The sequence below is a fragment of the Puma concolor genome, chromosome D4 (assembly GCF_028749965.1).
Source record: "Puma concolor isolate L17-30 chromosome D4, mPumCon1.1.hap2, whole genome shotgun sequence".
Lineage (NCBI taxonomy): Eukaryota > Metazoa > Chordata > Mammalia > Carnivora > Felidae > Puma > Puma concolor.
The window spans coordinates 13863482-13887430 of record NC_141679.1 but is presented as its reverse complement, the minus strand read 5'-3'; the positions used below and the strand labels follow the sequence as shown (position 1 = coordinate 13887430).

Below are 23949 nucleotides of genomic sequence, written 5' to 3'. Positions count from 1 at the left end.
CCTCAAGGCTATGGGGAATGTTTTTTTTTTTTTTTCATATTTTATTGACTTGGCTTGCCTAATATCTCTGGTCTTCTGTTGAACATCTTTACCTCTGGTCTACTGTTAGTTCCTTTGCTCTAGCCAACATCACATTGTCTTTCAGTCTTTGCAGCCTTTCACATATTCCCAGAGGCACATCTTCCTGTGCCCTGGGCTTCTTTCCTCTTGGTAGCACTTAACACAATTTCATTGAAAAAGCAATCATGTACTTAAGGTTTAATCTCTTCCTTCACTACATTTAAAATTCCAGTTCTCCTACTGTGTCAGTTTCGTTCACTGTTGTCACTAAAGAGCCAAGCATAGTACCTGGCCCATAGCAGTGTAGTGCTTAATACTTGCAGAATCAGTGACTGACAAATCTGATTGCTCTAGACCTAGAGTGACAACATGACCATCAGGATGGAGGAAAAGTCTGTTAGGTGGCCTCCTTAATAGAACTTTGCAGCTATAGGATGTGTCTAAAGGAGAGACTACTTGCTCTTACTTACGGAGCTGGTAGAAAGGAGAATCCTGTCTTCAGCCAAACCAAGGATGTGGGCTCTGCATTTAGAATCATCAGAATTTAAAGGTTTGCAAGTAACCAAAGCCGAAATTTGGAGAACTCCTAGAAATAAACATGCTGTTCACATTCTAAGAGCCCAGATCAATTAACTTGGATGAGGAAGTTAAATTTCCAGTGTTAATGTGCTTAATGAAGTTGATACAGTACACTCCTTTCTTCTTGCTCTTCCCCCCCTCCTCTCATTTGTTTCACTTAAATGGGCTCCTAATAATTTGATCTGTATCATTCTAAGTGCCACTGAGATTTATCTACCTCTTAGATGGAGAATGTAGATGAATATATGCATGTGTGTATATTGGTCTTATCTCACCCATACTGTTAGGTTAAATTTTCTAGGTTGGTTATCTGAATTTTATATGGAGATGAGATTATCTTGTATCACATTATATATATATATATATATATATATATATATATATATATATATATATTTTTTTTTTTTTTTTTTTTTTTTTTTCTCTAAGAAGCTGTTTTGCTGTAATTCTTCTAGCAGGCTCTGCAATTGTTTTCAGTAGCCAAACCTATTCCCATTAGTTCAAGTCCCCAGAATTCTCATTTTGATTTCTCTGGAAAAATGGACCCTGGGCTCTGGACTGCAAATGTGCATTTCTTCAAACTGTTAGAGTAATCTCTCCTGGGGTGTGAAGCCACATCAGGAAAATTGAAGACAAAAATTCTTTTGTTCTCGAGTTTCAAATGAATTTTCTTTGAAGCTAACGTTCCCCTTGCCTCATATGTGCACAGCCATTATAGAATTGAGAGCTGGTAAAATGTGCATAGGCCCTAATGTACTGGGTCAACGATTCTCTAGGCGGAAATAGGTAGACCTGACAGGACCACGGATTAATTTCTGCTTCAGCATCAGATGAGTTACAAGTTCCTTAAAGAGTTTTTCACACTGTCATCAGCTCTCCGGGATGCATTCCACTCTATGAGGCCAAGGTAATATAATAGATGCCTCACATGCACTCCAAGACCTTATCTCTGAAACTCTGTGGGGAAGGACTTGTGGCAAATTTCTCTCCTCCCTTTTTCAATTTTTGACTCTCTGACAGAAGTAATTAGCTAGATTTTTGTGCTTCTCTTGAAAAAGATGATGCCCTTTAACTTGATTTTATATGCCATTGTATTTTTGTGAGATTGTAGAAAGGAAGAAGAGCCAACACAGACAAAGGCAGGGTTTTCCCCTCTTGGTTTTTCTCCTGTAACTGGTGGCACTGTGTGTGTGTGTGTGTGTTTTAAATATGGCTATGTAAGATTATTTCGGGTGCTGCCTGAATCTTCTGGACACTGGCATAGAAATCTGACTAATGAGCCTTTGATTACTGTGGTGTCTTTGAAGCTGGGGAAAGAATCCTTCAACTTATCAGAACAAGAGCTACCTAAAGAATATTACTGGCCAATAGAAAAGTTATTGAAGAATAGACAAGTACATATTTTAATAAGGAAATGTATTCACAATATATGATGGAATAGAAAAGTGTGACACATCATAGTATGTAAAACATTTTATCCAAAGAGTTCTATGTATATGCAAATGTGTGTGCCTGTGTCTGTGCATATTTTTCTGGATAGGCATTTTAGTGCTAAAATGAAATTAAAAATTTTATTTATTTTTGGTGGGGGGAGAGGGTGAATGGGGGAGGGTTAAAGATAGAGGGGGACAGAGGATCCCAAGCAGATTCTGAGCTGACCACAGAAAGCCCGATGCGGGGCTCGAACTCATGAACCACAAGATGATGACCTGAACCGAACTTGGATATGCCTGACTGACTGAGTCACCCAGGTGTCCCTACAATAGTTTGATAGTAAAAGTAATGGTAAATTTTGAGTGCTTTTTACATGTCAGGCATTGCTCATGCCTTCTCTCAATTATTGAATTTCTCCTGTAATATATTTTAATAAGTAATATTAAAACAAAAAGTTGGAGCACCTGGGTGGCTCAGTCGGTTAAGTGTCCAACTTCGGCTTGGGTCATGATCTCACAGTTAGTGGATTTGAGCCCCGCATTGGGCTCTGTGCTGACAGCTCAGAGCCTGGAGCCTGCTTCAGATTCTGTGTCTCCCTCTCTCTCTCTCTCTGCCCCTCCCTAACTCCTATTCTGTCTCCCTCTGTCTCAAAAAATAAACATTTAAAAAAAAAATTCAAAAGAAAGTTTCTTTGCCCATCTTGACAACTAAATGTAAGGTGTATATCAAATACTTGATTTGAATAATTATGGCATTATAATATTCATTGTACAGATTCAGAGTCTTAGTTTATTTTCTTCAACTTAAGCCTCTTACAGACTCTATACATGGATGTGAAATGTCATCGTTTTTGGTTTTAGGACAAAGAAAAAAGATGCAGTGTTGAGGATCCTGTCCCTTCCAGTCATCTGTGGATGTGCCCACGCTAGACTGTGCTGAACGATAACCCGTAGATTATCTGCTATCCAAACAGATCAGGTTCTTGTATCCAATTTTGGGATGATTAGGATTTAGAAATCAGAAACCATCATGTTTGGCAACTGGTAGCTTTTGTATCTGGTGGTCTCCGTTATGGTATTTCCTGATGCTGTTGAGGAATCTGCTTAATTGGCTGACTATCCAGAATCTGGGAAGGCATTCCTCTTTACAGATGGAAACAGAATTTTAAAATAGAGTCCAGTTTTCTCCTTGCAAGCTCCTAAATCGTCTATTGATACTCCCTTTCTCTCTCAAGATAATTTGACTCAACTTTGTGGCCCACAACTCTGGGGTTCCTGGGTGAAACTTGAAACTGATAATCTTGCACAGAGGACAAGGAGAGAGACTAAAAGAAGCAGACACTGCAGATGGGTAGGGGGTGGTGGCCTCACCAGGCAGCGGAGCTCAGGTATAAGACCTATAGTGTGCCTACTGCAAGATGAATGGATGTTAGCACCTGCCTGCCAGAATCTTAGGAGTTTATATAAAGCCCTTCAATGGGTTTAGTCCTATGTTCAGCCCAAATGGTCTCAACAATCTCTTACTGTCTCAAGGCTGGGTCCTTGGGAAAACTGCTGGCATAGGTCTTAGTAGGTAGAATAAACATTTCAGGGACATGGGAGAGGGTAAGGAGCCTCCCCAGTGCCTGGGGCCAGGTCACAGGCCAACTGGCTGTTACATCCCATCGATGACCAGCTGCAACACAACTCTTCTTGATACGTTAGAGAGCTTGAATGTGTGCAGGGGTTATCAGTTGAGTAAATATACTTGTATGTAGCTTTTCCCCAGAGATGACATTTTCTAATATTCTGATAACTATCAGCTGTAGCTCTCAGTGCCAATGGAGAACTTTTTTACTAGAAAGGTAAATGTTTATACTTGGTTTATAATGTCTCAATCAAATCGTATGGTAAAACTAAGAAAGACTGATCTTAGGGAACATTGTTATTTTTTTCAGAAATGTTATCGTCCAGGCTTCAGAATACTCCTTAAAATTACTGCTATAGGGGTTCTGGGTGACCCAGTTGGTTAAGCATTTGACTTCATCTCAGGCCAGATCTCCTGGTTCGTGGGTTTGGCCCTGCATTGGGGCTCTGTGCTGACCGTGTAGAACCTGCTTGGCATTCTCTCTTTCCCTCTTTCTCTGCCCCCACCCCCACACACATAATTCGTAGCAATAACTTTTAAAAATAAGTTTAATATTGAGTACCTATCCACGGTTTAAATTACAAGTCAATTGAGTGATCTAATATAATGAACAATATTCTATAGTATTTATTTTTTTAGAAATCACCATTAATAACAGCATGAAAATTAATGAAAGTTATATGTATATTCCCCTAATGTTGAGTACCTGCTGTATCTGTACCATGATCTTGCACAACTAATACAAAGCTAACATTTCAAGATGTATTTCCATTAATTCTGTTCTCTCAATCCCTCTGAATGTATCCTCTTGTATTTTCTATTCGAGGAAGTAGCACAGCACAGTTTTCCCTTTCTCTGAGAAATCCTTCTTGGTTCCATTCTTTCTCTTGTAACTGCCACATCCAACCAATCACTATTTCTCACTGACTTCCTGCCTACGTGTTGTAAGAATCACTGGAAAATAAGCCTGTGAATATCAACATAATGACTGATCTTTTTATGGTAGGTATGGACTAGTCACTTAATTTGAAGGAGTGTCGTAGTGTGGTTGTAATGCAATTGGGGATGGCAGGGTTCGTGGCAAACCATCTGGATAGTAGCCACGTGGAAGTACAGGCTTCATGTTTTCAGATATTCCAGTGTTTTGACAGAAGCTTGGAATTGGAGTCTGTGTTCGCTACTGATTTTTAAATGTTAGCCTGTAATTCAAATAAAGAATATGCCAGGCCACTTGAGTTGTGTAAATCTAGTTTACCCTGTGGGTTGCCAGTTTAACATCTGTGTATATAAATCGTGTTGGGTACCATGTGTCATATACAGTTAACTTTTCTCTGAAGTTATTAAATACCTTATTTTTCAGAAATTGGCTTTCTAGATTGATGCTCTGAAAATACTGAAGAGACCAATATGTAATTGGTCATGGAGGTATCTTAAGAGATTGATCATCTGATTTCTTGGTTACCTTTTGCCAGAAGGGATGGACTTCAAACTCTATTACATTAAGTAGCCTCTTCTCTATTTGAGAGCTTTTTATTAACTTAGGAGTTAATGCATTTTATGACATTAAAAATCTCTTGAGAATTTTGAGCTCCTGAATAGTTTTAAGGCTCACCTGGGATTCTATTAAAATTATTGCTAATACTGTGTTCATGGCGTAACATTTGACTGAAATTGTTAAATTTAGACACTAAGGTGTTTTTTTTTTTTTTTTTTTCCCTTGCATGGCTAGAAAGCCCTAAGACTGCTAAAGGTTAGGAAAATCCTAGCTGAAATTTCAGTGGTATCTATGGGAATATCGAGGAATAGAAAGGCTAGTGACTGGCAGTTTCCATGACGACAACGGAATTTTCGGGGCTAGAGAGATGGGTAGGTTACACCATCAAATGTGCCAGAGATTGGTCTCCATGACGACAGCAATGTGAATGGGGAAATATATGCTCATGAGATTTTGTTTTAAAAGCCTATTGGGCTAATTTAGGAGAGAATGCTTGCCAAATCAATATTTTTTAAAAGAAATACAGTCAAAATAAGGGATTCCATTTCTTCCTGTATTGAGAAAGTAACATTTTTGAGTATTTGTGTTAAGAGGCGTTAATGACTTACAAATAACTCCTTTGGCTGCATTTCTGAAAAGCACCCAAAGAATGCAGATTTTTCAAATATACTTATAAATTTCAACATTCATTTCTGAGAGCAGTGCCTCCAAATGTGAAAATAACTAGAGTTATTTAAACTTTCTGGTGTTTCTGAACCTAAATCAACCACCAGAATGCATCATGTATTAAAGCTTTATTCCTGTTGCATCAAAAGACAGAGGGTTTATTACCACAGTGATAGAATAGAAGAATGCTCAAAACTAAGTTCCTCTCGCGCTTCAATTTGTAACCACTTTGGGTGAATTTTCCTTATTGCTGCGTTCTGAAATCTCTAATGTGTAGAGTAGGGAGATGGGCCATGCCTTTTAGTGTGTTGTGTGCATAATTAAGGACCAACATACAAAGGGTTAGTAAAGGATCAATTCAGCCATAGAAATAAATGCTGGCCTTATGCCTAAGGTTTAAAACACTTTGTGAACACATTTTGTTTCATGGGCAGATGCTTAGGTAATTTTTTGAGATGTGCTTTGTAAGATTGACTTGTGTTAGTGAAGAAATGTGAAATTATAAAACTGGAAACTGGGTTTTGGAAAAGCAAAGAAGGGATAGTAACCTTAGGGCTGGTACTGGCTGGGAGCAGTTAGACACATGGGACAAGAGGAAGAAGGTAATCCCAGAACCTGGGGAGAGTGGCTCTGGGGAGAGTCACCTACCAGGAGCTGCTGCCTTTTGTAGAGGGACACAGCTGGCCAACTTGGGGCAGTGTAACAGTGCAGGGGCTTGGGGAGTAAATACTCCGACTAACCTCTCCACCACTCTCAAGTTGCTGCTGGTGTTCGCTATTGACTGAACCAACAGAAGTGAGAAGACAAAGACTCAAGTAGACCAAGTCCCTAAAGGTCCATTCTAGAGGGCACAGACGGGTGAATCCCGTAAGCCAAACACAAGCTATCTAGCTCCACAAATAATGACACATTTTTCAAAGTGCCAAGAATGAAAAATGTTTTGATCTAAAAATATCCCATGCATACACCTGTACATAAATGCATCCATGTGTTAGTTTAGGTAAATAGTGGTGTAAATATTGATGTAAGCTGTTGGGGAAATCTTGTTACACTCCATAAAAACAAATTGAATATTGTATAATATTGACGTATTTTTTATCAGTAATGAACTGAACTCATTTATCCGGTATCCATATACAGTATACAATATTGTTTGGGGTTTGTGCAAAGTAAGCTAACTAATACAGTCGCCTCTACTAAACTTAGGTATCCCAGACCTGAAAAGGATTATCAGATACTATCTTAATACATAGCTTTCAGACAAGACATTATAAACTATAGTTATCTTAGTGGTTCAGTAGAATTCATATACTCCTGAGTAAAAGTGAAAAAAGGAAGTATGAAATTTGGCCTTTAAGGAGCTAGTCATTTAATTGAGAAGAATACATATTTGAGAGACTGGAGGCCATCAAAAGCAACATGTGATGAACTGTAAAAAGTAGGACTTTACAGATGGAAGAACTTTACAGGTGTTTGGAAGTTTGTTTTTAAAAACTACTACCAGGAAGAATCAGAATATCCCTCATTTAAAAAAGTTTATCTTGTATTTTCGCTGGGTCCACCCAAGGGAAGCATTTTGTATTCTCTCACATAGCCTTGCATGTGGACTTCTTGTTCTCGTTGCTGAATTCAGTTGTAAGTACCACTGTACCCAGAGTCAACAAACATGAATTTAAATCTTGGTTTTATCATCCTCTAGTATGATTTTGATGAACATACTAGTTGCTGTTCATCTGTGAAATGTGAACTTAAAATGATAAGTGAAAAGGGTTTTTACCTGCAGCTGGCACACTGTAAATCAATCCTATGAATGAAGTGGTCCTATCCTATTTGTCAGTTAAATAGTCGTTGGGGGTTTTATGGAGAGTTAGAAAAGTAACCATTTAGAAGGTTTAATTAAAACTCTCACTGACTTTTCCTAAGGCGCCTGGGTGACTCAGTCTGTTAAGCTTCTGACTCTTGGATTTTGGCTCAGGTCCTGAGTTCAAGTTTAGTTGAGTCTGAGCCCTGCGTCCTGCAATGTGTTGACAGGCACAGGTAACAGCTTGGGATTGTCCCTCCCTCTCTCTCTGCCCCTCCCCTGCTTGCACTTGCACGTGATCTCAAATATTTCAGAAATGAAAAAAAATTCTCATTGACTTTTTTCTAGTCCATGACTGCTTTTCTGGGTAAAACAAGTCATTTGGCTCCACGAGGTATATACAGACCTTGTTTCTCAGCATCTTGTAAGAGGATTCCATACTCCAGGTCTATGGAAGATCTGAATTGGTTTCCTTAAATTCACAGATTAATGTGGCAGTTATAACACATGAATAATAAAGTAGACATTTGTTAATGTTCAAACTCGGTCCTTGTGCCTACTGGCATGAAAACATAGGACTCTGTTACATTATAGGACACGACCACTTCTAACAACAACAAGGATAGCAGTTGAGTGCTTACTGATGTCAGACACAGCACTAAGGCTTCACAAAATACATGATTTTACTTAATTGAATGGGAATCTGTAAATCACAGGCATGAGCCTCATTTTATGGTTCAATAAACTGAAGTCCTGAGAAATTGAATCGCTTGTACAAAGCCATGCAGCTAATAAATGGCAGAAATAGTATTCAAAATGAATTCAAACACTAAAGCCATGTTCTTAACCAATCCCACAATTTCAAATCCATGTATTGTGTTAAATGGCATGCATTTATTCATTCACTCAGCCTTGCCTGAACTACAGGAGATTGTGATTGTTTACATCTGTCTTGTGTGAGTTTGTCAGCACTGTTGAGGTCAGGTGTAAGCGGAAAGGACATGCTCAAAGTCGGTAGAATCGCCCCACGTTTACTGATCTCAGGCCCTTCTCCAGGTGTTCAGCACAAATAAGAAGGAACCCAGACTGCTTTGTCTGAAAACAAAGCCATTCCTGACACTAGAGAAAAACCGTGTAGCATAATGAGTTGTAGGGGCTCTGAAATGTATACCTGCCTTCACGTCATGATTGGCTTGATTTTTAAGTAATCTTAATTTCTCTGAGCCTCTTTCCTTACCTGTCAGCTGTGGTTAATAGGGGCTACCGTAGTATGTTGTTAGCATTTGTGTACTGCGAAATATAAACACGCAATACTTGGTCGCTGGTAACAATACTTCAGTGCCATCTGTTTTTCTATCCAGGCACAAATCTTTTTTCAGGTTTGAGCTTGACAGTTGCCTAGAATCTCATTTAATCACTACTTGCGAGTATACACAGGGCATTACCCAGTCATTGAAATGGCCAGGTTCTGGCCTCACCATACTTAGGGGACTCTTAGTTCCCACTACTCTGGTCTCCAGGGATGGACTCACCTGCTCCCTGCTACCTTTGGTTTTGATTACATGCACCGTAGGTTTGGGATCCTCTTCTTCCCCCATCTGAATGTTACTAGCTCTTTAAGAACTTACTCAATCTTGTTTTTATTTATTTTTTTTTTATTTTTTTTTTTTTTAAATTTTTTTTTTCAACGTTTATTTATTTATTTTTGGGACAGAGAGAGACAGAGCATGAACGGGGGAGGGGCAGAGAGACAGGGAGACACAGAATCGGAAACAGGCTCCAGGCTCTGAGCCATCAGCCCAGAGCCCGACGCGGGGCTCGAACTCACGGACCGCGAGATCGTGACCTGGCTGAAGTCGGAGGCTTAACCGACTGCGCCACCCAGGCGCCCCTCAATCTTGTTTTTAAAGTCTTTGCTATTTTTTAGTAGTTATTGATGTCTGAGTGTTCTACCCTCCACCACATAATACAGTGTTCTTTTATGCTGTCTGAGGTTGTCTGAAAACATTCTATATGCATGAGACTTAAGGGAAGTGGTTATGCCCTCTATTCATGTATTACAATAGATACTGGCTATACTGGTTTTGGTTTCTGAGCTCTCTGCTGATGAAATTTCTTTCTCTGGGAAATGTGTTAGAGAAGTTGATCGATGGTCTACCCTGTGGACTTCAGTTGGTTACTGTTGGTCCAGAATCAAGCTGAGCTGCCTCCCTCAAGGAGTGAAATGACTGACAAAGATGAAACCAAGTTTAAACTTTGCTTAATCACAGCATTATTAAGAGTTGGGCTTCCTCCTCTTCTACTTGGTAATGTTACAAAATCACAAGCCTACAAAATTTCTGGTAACCTCAGGCAAAATCTACAGTGATTAGACTATTCCATGCATTTGTTCCCTCATGTGCCATGTACCTATGTTGGGATTATCTCTTGGGACTGGGATGGCCCATGACTTGCTGTATCAAGCTCAAAGAGCATCAGTGACATTTTGCCAGCCTTCTAGAAGGAAGAAGGCAAAACCAAGACCACTGTACGTTGAGGAAAAACTAGGGTTCCTTCTAATGCAGGGAATGTTGGGCATTGATACTGTAAGTCAAGACTTACTGAATTTACACCTATTAGTCAATGGACTATGTTGAAGGATTGTGAAAGGGTTGAAAATTTCTGCTTTCACAAACCTGAGCAATCTCTGGGGAACTTTGTTCTGCAGAAATTGATACTAAGTATTGTCCCAAATAATGTTGTTCGGTATTTTATATCTGCATAAGACTTACTTGAACAATGCAGATGGATTGTCATGCATCCTAAAGATGTGACTCAGCATATATATTATGTTACTTTGTCTAAAGTTGAAAAAGGATTTAATGTTACACAAACAGGGTCTTAGTTCCAGTCAAGGTTTTTACATATTTCTGTTCTGTTCTTTACTATTGGTAGAATTTTAAGTTATATCTAAATTGTACCATTATGTTTGAGATATGTTACTCAACAATACATAGTGTTGTAATAGTATCTAACGTAAAGGCTGAAAAAGCCTAAATCTTAGCCAAGGGAATTAATGTTTTAAAATAAACCTCATTTGTTAAGCTTAAATAATTGAAGATATTCATTCACTTAAGGGCATTGTTACAGTTATATTCTAGTGTTTTGATACTTTGAATAGTGACAACATGGGAGCATCCCCCAAAGTCTCCAAAGGACAACAAGAGGAAGCATCCTAGTGTGAAAATACAAAGGAGAATTAAGTTTGGAGTCTTACATCCTTAGAACTTGGTATGGTAGCTATGACTTAGGTATTCAGTGTTTGTTGTCTGAATAGCACTTCCATTTTGTCAGAACTTGAACTATGGTCCAGGTAGAACCTCTGTGCCTTGAAAGGGCTCTAACTATGTCATGACCAAATGAGGAGTACAACAGGTAGTGGTGCTATGAACAATTTTGCTCAGTTTTCTGGAGTGATCCTATCGAGGTACAGAGTCATCGTATCAACAGTGTGCCTGTGTTCTAGGTCTACTTCCTTGCCAACACTTGGAATTTTTGTTGTTTTCTACTTGAGCTATTCTAATGTATGTAAATGGTATCTTATTGTGTTAATATGCATCACATTGCTGGTGATGAGTGAAACTAGGTCGTTTGGGGATGTTTATTGACTATTTGCATATTCTCTTCTTGGAAGTTGGGTTGCAAACCTTTTTCCTATAGGATGGCCTGTCGTTTTACTCATGGAGTTATTTACACATTCTAGGTATTATTTAGCACATGGATGGCAAATACCTTCTGTGGCTCTAACTTTATTTTTTTGGATGTCAGGCAAAAATCCAAATGTCTGTCTAGAATAGAATGGATAAATGTGGTATAGAGTCAAATAGTTCTTACTAAAGAAGAATGAGAAAAATGGATTACAATTCCATGGACAACATAGATCAATTTGACAAACCCAATGTTCAGTGAAAGAAGCCAGGTACAAAATAGTGCAAAATGAGTCTAGTTACGTAATACTCATAAACAGGCAAAAGTAATGTGAAGCTAGTAATGACCTATTTTTATATCTAGGTTCTGTTCACATGGATCTTGATTACACTGGTGTGTTTACTTGTAAAAAGACCTGGAGTTCTACACCTAGGAATTGTGTTTTTTTAATTATATTTTTTCTGTAGATTTTTCTATACAGTCTACTTAAATAAAAATCTCAGTATAACGACCCTTAGAAGAATAATCTGTCAAACACCAAATATCTTACAGGGATGCAATTTAATAGGAATGATTTATTACAAATCTCCCTTATGGTGAGTTTGTTCTGATCAAGGTCCACATCAAAATTGTGGCTATTGAATGTAAGCAATTCAATGGAGCCAAAAAATATTTCATATTAAGCTTAAATTTTTTAAATTTTTATTTCTTAATGTTTGCTTTTGAAAGAGCACAAGTGGGAGAGGGGCAGAGACAAAGAATCCAAAGCAAGCTCCAGGCTCTGAGCTGTCAGCACAGAGCCTGATGTAGGGCTCAAACCCACAACCCACAAAGTAAGAGATCCTGATCTGAGCTGAAGTCAGACACTTAAGTAACTGAGTACCCACGTATCCCAAACTTGACTTGATTTAAAGAAACATAGATTAGAACCTCTATAGGATGGGGTTTTGGGGTGGTGATGGGGGTTTGAGCTGACAGCCAAGAAAATTCTTGAAGACCTCTTTGGGCAGAAAGGTGATTTTATTAAAGCACAGGACAGGGCCCATGGGGAGAAAGAGCTGCACTGGGGTTGTGACAGGTAATGAACACTCTGGTTGGGGAGGGGGTTATGGATAGGGTAAGTCTCGAAGGAATTTTGGAAACAAGGTTTCCAGGACTTGAGGGGCTAGCTACTGTTAGGAAAACACCATTTATTACTGTTGAGTAAAACCTCAGTTAGGAGACGCTTCAAGTGTATATCAGGGGGCCATAAGCTTGGAGTATAATTGCCAGCATATATCTTGGGAGACTTGAGGTAAAGGAAGTTTCCAAAGGAATTTTTCCATATGCTGAAGTAGATTTCCAGGACTCTGGTGGGGGGTGGGGGAGGGGTGGTCTGAATAATGTTAAGCCAAGATTCGCTTTTGCCCTTAGCAAAGTGTCCTCATGGAGGCAGCTGAGCTCCTAGAGGGAGGTCACTCTATCTGTTACAAGGACTTGTCAATGGGCTGTAGGCAGTAAGGGAATTTTTCATTTGCCTTAGTTTCCCACATCACCATGGCAAGCACTTAAACTGCCTTACATCTGGATGAGGGTGGTATTTGGGCTCCAGGAAATGGTGTCTATAGGTTGCTGGAGTTTAGCTATGGATAAGATTGCCATTTTCTTGCAGTTTACTAAGTTATCCATCCTGTCCTGCATGACTGTGATCTGTATCCATCAACCATTTGCTTTCTTTGCCCTGTTCTTGGTTACCCAGGAGTGTCTGAGGAATGTCGCATCTATCCTACCTGGAGGGGGTGGGGGAGGTATGCTAGCTGGTGTTTTGCCCCCAGCTTGCCTTACCCTGTCATCACGTAGGATCCCTTCATCTTAAAAAATGACTCAAATGTTCTTCTTTGGATGATGGTTATTTAATACCCCATCTCTGAGGTTAAAAGTTAATTTCTTAGGTTTTTTAATACTCGTATACCTCCTATTTATTGTAATATTAGCAAAATATCTTTGATTAATGGGAATTGTTTGAATGGCTATCTAAACGTTTTATCCATCCGGCAGTAAAGCATGGTGAAAAATTAAGATGACTGAACATCTCCAAAAAGTGGTTTAAACTCTCTGCTACCATTTATCAGTTGTTGGCATTGCACAAATTTCTTTAATTTTTGAACCATCTTTCAGTAGTTGACCAAGAAACACTCTCATGGCATATAGCAGGCATGTGATAATTGGTAGCTATGCAGCTTTTGGAGCCTTGGAGATTATGACCTCTAAGAATTTTAGCTAGTGATGGAGATAAACATCTTCGTGAATAACTTAGAAAGTAGAAAATATTTAAATTTCACTTAAATACTTAGCAAAAATCTAGGTAACTTTTAATCCATGCTTCACTGTATCTTTGGAATAGTAACACAATGTTCAAGTCTTGTTAGTATGTTAAATTAGAATTGAATGTAAATCCTATCACTTACTTGACTAGACAGTAGATGCATTTAATTTGGAGAAAAGGAGTTTTTGTAGTGGATAAAACCTCCAGCAATTAGTAGGCTCTTACTGCATGACAGGCACTGTTTTATTACACATTTCACTATTTAATCCTAACAACTTAGATAAAATAGAACACTGCATTCCTATTACACTGAGAGGGAAAGAGAGAGGTTGAGACCTCATTTTACATGTTACAAATATAGAACTCTTGGAAAATTACTTGTTATATAGCCTCTTACTGATAATTACGACATGCAACATTGTAGATTTTAAATCTCCTATTTAAGGGGTTTCATGTCAACCATTTGCAGGGGAAAATTGTTTTTCAAAGACAGAAGTTGGCTTTAAAATTCTTAGAGCTCTATTACACTTTTTTCTAATCCCCCTTAATCATAAATGGAAATAATGAAATATAAAAGCTAACTTTTTCCAGATTTCTTCTGTGTTCATTCAGCAGAATTTGGAGTATCACCCCTACCTTCTCACCACCAAGTATTAGGAATTATGAGGGAAAAGATTGTATTTTTGTTAAGTATCTAAGTATGTAACCTTATTTTTGAAAGAAATGGGTTTATTGCAGCATTATATACATGGAAAAATATACATCTAAGTGCAGAAATGAAATATAAACATGCCCACGTCACCATAACCTCAGTCAGGAAATTGACAATCACCAACAAGACAGAAATTCCACCCCCACCACCTTTTGTCACCAGACCCCTAGATAGAATGTTAGCAAACTGTCCATCTTCGTTCAACTTCTCTAAGTGGATTTTTTTTTTGAAATTTATCCTTTATCTGTGTTGTCAAGTGTGTTGGCATAAAGTCAATAATATAATTTTTAAATAGAGGAATATCTTTTTGATTGGTATTAGGAATTTATTAGTCTCAAAAAAATTTCATAATACCTTTTGTTTCTTTCCTGTTTCATTTATGTCCATATTGTCACTATTTCTCGGGGTGGGAGAAGGGGGGTTAATTTGTGTGTGTGTGTGTGTGTGTTTTTTTCTCCTTAGGTTCTTAAGAGGGATAGTTTACTGATCTTAGCTATTACTGATTTTAGTTTTTGCAATCTATGTTTACGACTCTATCCCCTCTAGGCATGTTTAGTTTTTTCCCTATGTGTTTTAGTATGTCATATTTTTATTTCCGGTTTACCAATTTTAAATTTCCACTGAAATATCCTTCTTGACCTAAGTGTCTTGAGAATTCCCTGTTTATCATATAATGGCATGTATTTTTAGGTGAAATTGGGTGGATTTGGAGTTCCATTATTGCAAATTGTCGGACTTGTTTAGTGTTTCTCTAGTTCTAACATATCATAGAAAATCCTCTTTTCATAAATGAGAGCCAAAAAATTTTGTTACCTAAACTTATGTGTGATAGCAAACATTTCCGAACAACAGTAAATCACTAAAACCATTACATGCAGATATACTAAGGCTACAGATAACTACATAACAAAAGTACTACAAATAATACATGTTAAACCCTACCTATTTTGATTTTTTGAAAACCTATATATTCCTGCACATGGCAAGATGGCATGCTGGAAGATTAAGCTCATTTTAGTCTAATAATATTGGTGCATATTTGGAGCTCGAATTAGGGTCCTAATCAAATACACTTTGTGGAAGAACAGAGAAACTTTCTTCAATGCTTCGAGCTTTAGAGAAAAATTAGTAGATAGGTAGTATTAAAATTAGTTAAGTTTTACTAAGTGAAAACTGCAGCGAGGCGGGGTGGGGTCGGTGGGGGTGGGGAACAAAAGCATTGAAAGCTAAATGCTTTAGAATGCTACCGACACTGTTGAGTTATGATCTTTCTACATACCAAAGGATGGGTTAACAATTTAAGAGGCAGTGGAAATTAACATGCCATTTTATCATTTGAATAGTAATAAAAATGCTTTAGAGTAATTAAAGGTAACCAAAAATTTTGACTCAAAATCTGATACCACACATTTTGACAGAAAGCTTACAGTGCAGTGCCTACAGTGAAGATGAACTGCATTGTTAGGAAAACCAGAGGATCCCTTCAACAGGGTCAAGTGGGGAGACTTTGAAAATTGGTCTGTGGGGGCGCCTGGGTGGCGCAGTCGGTTAAGCGTCCGACTTCAGCCAGGTCACGATCTCGCGGTCCGGGAGTTCGAGCCCCGCGTCAGGCTCTGGGCTGATGGCTCAGAGCCTGGAGCCTGTTTCTGATTCTGTGTCTCCCTCTCTCTCTGCCCCTCCCCCGTTCATGCTCTGTCTCTCTCTGTCCCAAAAATAAATAATAAAAAAAAAAAAAAAAAAAAAAAAAAAAAAAAAAAAAAGAAAATTGGTCTGTGGATATTCTTGAAACAGATGCATGTTGTGCATTTCTAGTTTCTAATGAGGAATTGGTGAATCTTAAAGCAATACTCTAGGTGTAGGAGATAATAAAGTGAGTTTTTTCATTAGTTGGAGTAAATAAAATGCCTTGTAAAAATCGGATGTTGATTTGTATTAGAAATGCAAACCATCTGTCTTTAGAAGGTAAAATTAGGCCTTTTTTCTCTTAGCTTGAAGATAAAAGCACAACTTTGTTGTGAGTTATTAAAGGTACTCCATGATTTGTGTATGCAAGCTGTACTCTGAACCCATTTGGGTTGTTGGTTGGGGTGGCGGTAGGGAACAATTCTTGGAAAATTTGTTTCCATTGAAATAGAAGGCTTCAGTGAAAGCTAAATAAAATGGCTCGGACTAGCATGTGTGAAGCAGGAGGTGACTTGAAGACTTTGTCCAAAGCATGTCTTTGGGATGACCAGTGATTATGACTTGATTTTGTTGTATTATGGTTCCTCATGATGAAATGGCTTCAGTTAGTTGAACTACTAATTCTTAAACCTTGTTTAGCTGAAAATTTTCTCTTTACAATTAAGGAGTTGGTTTAAAAAAATGGACTGCCTTATTTTACTTCTGCAAAGGACAGTGGGTCCTTTGGTCAACAACCTAAGCCTACAAATGATGGAATTTTAGAAACTTTAGAAGAGGATCTGTTGATAAATATGGTTCTATAGATGGTTTTCTGGCTACCACTAGATCATTTAAGTGATTACTGCTAAGAGGAATTAACTACATAGCCAAGTAACTAGCAAGGTTAACATATTAACTAGCAAATTGAGCTGTTGACATAACTTTCCTTCCAAAAAGGTGAAGAGGAATAGAAAAAAAGTGAGTCCGTTAAATCAAGAATGTGGTTTAAAGTACACAGGGCCATATGTATATTTCATGGTACCTCTTAATGATTATATACTTGCTGACTATGGTGCCGACTAGGTCTGCCATATGCAATGTAAATACACTACCTGCCATAGTAGGTTATAACACTAAATGATTCGATGAATGCTCTTATGCAGGAAACTCGACACACAGAAGTATTTAGGGCATACTGAGACTTGTAAGAAACGCTGTGATCTGTGTCTATAAACTTGATTGGCACAAGTCCTGTCATAAATTACAGCGAGCCAATTGTTGTATTTCAGAATTAGAGTAGCTATGGGTGTCCAGTCCTAAAAACTTACCTGCCACCTTGGCTTTTCTTGCCGTCACCCTCAGACTCTGTTCATGGCCTTTGAGGGGGCTCTGCTTAGAACCTCTTTTTTATTGCAGCTCTGTTCCTTCACTCAACAAACCTGTTGGAGAGCATGCCAGTATGCTAGACTTTTTTGCTGTCTGTGGGGCAAACATGTCTGAATAAGATGGTGTCCCTGCTCTCTGTCCATTGGTGGAAATTATTCTCTACAGGCCTTGGGATAAAAGTTTCTTTGCTGTCACTAGGATTCACATGGAACTTCAGCCTGGAGTTTGGCCAGTGCCTGAATATTTTTCACTGACTCAGTTTGTCAAAGTGTCAGGGTAGGATTAGCTCCCTTCAGCTAACGGACCAACTCTGCAGCTGTCAAAGTAGTAATCAGAGGGTCCAAATCTGCTTCTACAACAGCATCCCCAGTCAGAGGGAATAGTGCTGTTGGGAATCTCCTCACATTTTACTGAAGAAATTTAAGGTCACGGTGGCTCATCTAAAATCTTGGTCCTCTCTTGAAGGGTTGCAGGTCTGTTTCTAGACCTTGATCCTTCCTCATTCAGTGAACCTAATAACATAGATGCATACTTAGGAAGACACTAAAACAGCACGTTGAAAGACCAGCTGTTGTAGACCTCAGAGGGAGAAAAAACCTCTATTAGGAGTTAAAAGTATGGCAAAAAAGTTACCTCCACCCACCCTAAGAGGAATTGAACTAGGACTTGAGCAGACACTAGTTGCCTGCAGTTGCCAAGATGGGACCGCTTCCTCTGTGGGTCATCAGCCAGTAATTTGGCAACATGGGGAAATTGCTAATTCCTCATGCCTTGTTCTTCTGTTGAGAGTTGTTTTGTCTCCCCTCTTATTGGATGGTGTTGGCAACCCTGGACTCGGGTTAGAGCTCTTTGGCTGAGAAAAGAGGCTGGGAGAAAGTGGGGACCCTGAATTGGAGCTCTGGTCTCTTTTTCCTCCTGTTATTTTCTGGGACGTGACTTGGTTTCCTAATCATGAGAATTAAAAAAACAAAAAACAAAACTTCACTGAATGTTAACTTTAATATGGAAACTGTAGACAGCTGGGTGAACTTCAGCATTTCCTGATCTATGAAGAGGAATAATAAAATCTCCCTCAGGGAGTTCTTATGATTTAATGGCTTTATTGCCAGCATCTGGGACAGAGGCATACTCTCCAGGGCAGGTCAGCTGTTACAATGCAAGATGTTCTAAAATGCTTTTCTGTGCATGGTTTCTTGGGGTTGTTAATATACATCCTTTTCAAATTGTGTTCTTAGCCTGGGGTAAAACTCTAATATCACCAGATCTTTCAAGCTATTGTTTTAAGGAAGAAAATTTGATTGTGAGATTACATTGAACACTTTTCTTAGAATCATTTTGTTTTGTTCATCATCTTGTTAGAACAAGAGACTACTAAAAGTCTAAAAGAAATTGCTTATTAATTCTATTCATCATATACAAGTTAATCCCCTCTGTCTGCCTGGAACTTTCTTTTTTTTTTTTTTTTTTTTTTTTAATTTTTTTTTTTCAACATTTATTTATTTTTGGGACAGAGAGAGACAGCGCATGAACGGGGGAGGGGCAGAGAGAGAGGGAGACACAGAATCGGAAACAGGCTCCAGGCTCTGAGCCATCAGCCCAGAGCCTGACGCAGGGCTCGAACTCACGGACCGCGAGATCGTGACCTGGCTGAAGTCGGACACCTAACCGACTGCGCCACCCAGGCGCCCCTGCCTGGAACTTTCAAACCGTCAATTAAACGGGCTCCTTTGCCTTAGTCTTGAACTGGTTTCTGTTGGTGGAATCTCATCTATAAGAAACCCATTTGAATTTGTAATGACCTGTAAATTTCTGAAAGTGCAGATTCACCCTTGCCAAATTATTTCTATGAGAGTAATCTTCATTGAAATTACTGAATGCATTTTTGATCTCTCATAATAAAAACCTACTTAAAATCCCTAAGTTGCAAGAAGACTCTGAAAACCCACTTCCCTGTGGAATAAGCTTTTGGAGGAATGTTCTCTTGGGGAGATCTTGTAAGACAGGACTGGATGTATGTCCTTAAAATACAAAGACCATCATAGTGGCTCTATAAGATCATGCCCTGAGACTGGTCATCTAGGCAGGCTTAGGTATGGAGGAGACCCATACTTTGTTCTCTCCTACCCACACCACCTCAACCTATTTTGAGACCCCAGGCTGCCTGCAGGGCTGCTAAGAGTCTAATATGGCCCTTCACTTCTTAGGTCAATGTGTGTCCTAAGCCCCACACACCTCCCTTCTTCCCCTCCCTGGAGCTGTCACAAGCTGTTATTCCTTTAGGATCTGACTCCATTTCTCCTGTTATCCAAGGAAACCATGGGAAGAGAAAGCTGTCCATGGTAAGGTGTTCATGGGTACTCTGATACAAGTAATAACATTTCAGTGTTCTGATAACTTGGGCTTCAATGGTAGAAAAGACAGGAACTCCGAGCTTGTCAATTTTTGTAGGTGTGCTTACTAGGTATGAAGCATTTACTGTACTAGGTCTTTTGAGCATCATAAAACTTAATCTCTGGAAAAATTCTTGGGGCAGACTTTGAACTCATTTTATTCATGATTCAGCTCAAGTGTAACCTCTGAAAGGCCCTCCTATCTAACATGGCTCCCATCCCTGTCCATCTTTGTCCCCTTTATCACATTTTGTTCAACATCATTTATCACATGGACATTATACTCCATATTTATCCCTATATTTGCTTCTATTTTGACACAGCAGCTAAAGTGGTGACGTCATGAGGGCATGTCCTTTGTTTGCCAATATATCCTCGATATTTGGAACAGGAGGTGTTACGTGGGGATGTTGAGAATTATCCTCCCCAACTTCCACAGTTGAGGAAACTGGGCTTAGAAAAAATAAGTAACGAACTCTAAATCTCACAGTGGTGGAAATGGATCAGAATCCAGGCTCGTTAGGCTCCAGATCCTTCATATTTTGTTACATCATCCTGCAACTTTTCCCCATCCCCAATATAACAAGGAAGGATCCTAATGAAACACATGGCAGATGACAAGAGCTCTTAAAGAGACTGTTCTTGCTGAGTCACACCCTTCAGAATCCCTAAAATCCTAATCTGGATTGTCCTGTATTTGATCTATGCAGCTAACCCAGCTAATGTTGATATTTGGGGAATTGTTAAAATCTAAAATAATTTCTTAAGTGAAAAAGAACATCATTACAGGATGAAAGAAACAATATGAAGATCGGTTCAATGTGTCACATGGTTATTGGAAAACAGTTCTTAAAAATGGAAAATTCATAAGTGCTTTGCATTGGGTCTGAAGTTTGCTTATTAACAAAACCCCAATAGGCAACATGCTATTTTGTGACTTACTATATATATATATATATATAAAAAAAAAAATCATTGTGAACCTGTGGGATATATGTGGGTAAATTCCAGTCACTCCTTTCTTCCAGGGACCCTGGGTCACAAAATGGAGGAGGGGAAAGAGGTCTTGGCCTTTTGTCTACATTGTCTGTGGTCTATGATGAGCTTAAGGAGAAAAGTCTGTTGCTTTTTAATTTTTTTTTCAACGTTTATTTATTTTTGAGACAGAGACAGACAGAGCATGAATGGGGGAGGGGCAGAGAGAGAGGGAGACACAGAATCGGAAACAGGCTCCAGGCTCTGAGCCATCAGCCCAGAGCCCGACGCGGGGCTTGAACTCACGGACCGCGAGATCGTGACCTGGCTGAAGTCGGACGCTTAACCGACTGCGCCACCCAGGCGCCCCAAAAAAGTCTGTTGCTTTTAAATCCTTGATTGATTAGCTTATTTCCTGCTGTAGTTTTTTTCCTTTTTTTTTTTTTTTGTTTGTTTTTGGGTGTTTTTGTGTTTTGTTTTTTTGTTTTTTTTTTTCTTTTTGACCTGGTGTCATTGATACCAGGCTTTTCTTTTTGCCTGCAGGTGAGAAGATTCTAATGAGAAACAAGATCGTATTTTATTTCCTTTCTGAAAAATAGATCGTTTTCCCCCAGGCGGATGCTTATTAACATTCATGTGATTGAGTTAAAAGGGAGGTCTTTTTGTATGAGTAAATATTTAGTGATTCACCATTCATGATTTTTGTAATTGTAGTCCTCTCTGTCCTCACTTTGTGCCCTGGGTCAGTAACTTGAGTCCCCAGGATGATAAAAGACCTCTTATTTAATGAGATCCACTACTCTGAAGCTGCGGGTGTAAATATTCTTTTATTGTCTCTTCTGTGGGATCCATACCACTTCCTCTCTCCTAGGATTTGTGAAGATTTAAAAATCACTTCCTTGTCCCAGTTTAACTCTGAACCTCACATTAAACTTCAAGAGGATTTATAATCCTTTATAGTCATCTGGAATAAGCAGTTGGGTTCTGCGATAAGCAAACAAATTAGCCAACCTTCCCCTAATGGCCATCCCTCTCTCTCCCTGACGCTGCTGAAGGCAGATGTGTTAAGGTAATCTGTTCACTACACAGACAAAAGTTTTGCACCAACCAATTAGTGGTTGAAAATGTCCTGAGGAATAACCCATTTAATTAGGCATAGACAAACGATGGCTGCTTGTGTCTCGTATTATGTTTGAATGCTGAAGTTCCCTTAAATACATGATTCAAGAATTAGTCTTCAACATTGTTTTGGAATTGATACATCCTAATAAGGAAGACTAGAAATAGTACGGCTGCCCTAGGAGGGACAATGCTCTCTTTGTATGTGGGGGGTCTCACAATTTTTTAGGGTCTTATTCTTGGAGAAGTGTCCTCATATTATTGTGAGACAGCCCTAAGTCTTTTCTTGGTCTTAGTAGTTATTTTCTGGTTGATATCAACAAAGAGCGTTCCAAATCCAAATGAACTCAGATACCACAAGTTTAGCAAATAGTGTCTGTGTATATCATAAATGCTTTGGTGCATCCATTAAGGGCCAGGCCTGGAGACACCGTGAGATCTAAGACCTATTCAGGATCTACCCTGACAGAACTTGGAACAGTGGGGTGGCAGGTTTCAGTTAGCACTTGGGTCTAGCGTGATATATTTCGGTAGCGCCCGGGAGCTGTGGGAACATGTGTCAGGGGCCTCCTGTCCAGGAAGCAAGGAAGAATTCCCAGAGGGAGTGTGATGTAAGTGGGGATATGAGAATGAGTTAGTTCATTAGAGATTTCACAAAGCATACTTTTATGTTGTGCTTACATGCTTCTAGTTCTGACAAACCTATTTTATGTGGATGAATAGGGCCGGAAGAATCGTTTCAAACAAAAGAACTAATGAAAAAAAAAAAGGTCTCTAACTATATCCTATGTGGCACCTAGTGACATGTAAATTAAGGACCTCCAGTGGCACAGTTGGTTAGCCTGTGGTACTTGGACAAAAATCAAATGACACAGGAATGATGTGGCTCATCTTCAAATCCCACCTCTATTTACTCACTGTGTGACCCTGGACATACAAACTATGCCAACCTTTAGTTTTGTCATGTCTACTTAGGACTTTTAATGTTTATTTTTTGAGAGAGGCAGTGTGAGTGGGGAAGGGAGACAGAGAATATGCCAAGCAGGTTCCACACGGTCAGCACAGAGCCCGATGTGGGCCTCGAACCCACAAACTGAGATCACACCTGAACCAAAATCAAGAGTCAGATGTTCAATGGACTGAACCACCTACCAGCCTCTGCTTAGGATTTGTTGAAATGGGTTAGCGAGTATCCGCATACCATAGTTCCTGTCTGAATGATACTATGTCCTTACTGTTTAGGATGCTTGGACAGGATTTAAAAGCCATTTATCATGGCAAACGTTTGCAGTAGGGTGAGCAAGTAACTTAAACGACTTGTGCCCCCTTACTCATGACCTGGGATAAGTGCCTTTTCAGGATAAAATGAGGTCATTCAAGGAAAGATGGTGAGGACCGTTGGAATTGGCTTGCAGTTGGTAGTGGGTCCAGATGAAGTAAGTTTTACAAAGTGAACTTTGTATGTTCTACATGGGCTCAAGAACCTATGTCTGCTTTGGAGTACTCCACCACTATGTGGTTTTCTGGAGTTGGGAGTTTGAGGTTTTATTCCTTTTAATTGAAAAATAAATTTTATGGGACTAAGTATTTCTTGAACAATCTCTCAACTCAGATTTGGTGGAATGTGTTTCCACTCAACATTTAAGCAACATGTATGGGCATCTGCCTGGGAAGTAGTCCTTGCAGAGGTTGGGGGCTTAGATTTCAGAGTTCCCCTGACTGTATTCTAGTTGTGGCTCTGCTAAATATTGGCTTGGACAAGTTAATATCACTATGCCTCTAGGAGAACTAATTATTGGCATAATGACAGTAATAGTCACCTGGCAGTGATTTCGGGGTTCATTAAGATAATTCAAAACACATACTACATGCTTAGAGCAAGAAGAGCTTGATGGTAAACTTGTATTTATTAGTAATCATTACAGTCTCCCAATTTGGTTTAGAACATAAAAGCACAATTTCAGGTCTTTGGGTAAGTAGACTACTTGTTTATATAAGCAGAGCTTAACACAAAATTACTAACTGCATGGTCATACCAAGAAATGGCAAAAT

General features: G+C 39.1%; 1 protein-coding gene across 4 annotated transcripts in view; it reads left to right on the top strand.

Moving 5' to 3' along the window:
• TRPM3 (transient receptor potential cation channel subfamily M member 3) overlaps nt 1–23949 on the top strand; it is an 803813-nt gene that overhangs the window by 52534 nt on the left and 727330 nt on the right. The gene's annotated exons all lie outside the window — the stretch shown is intronic.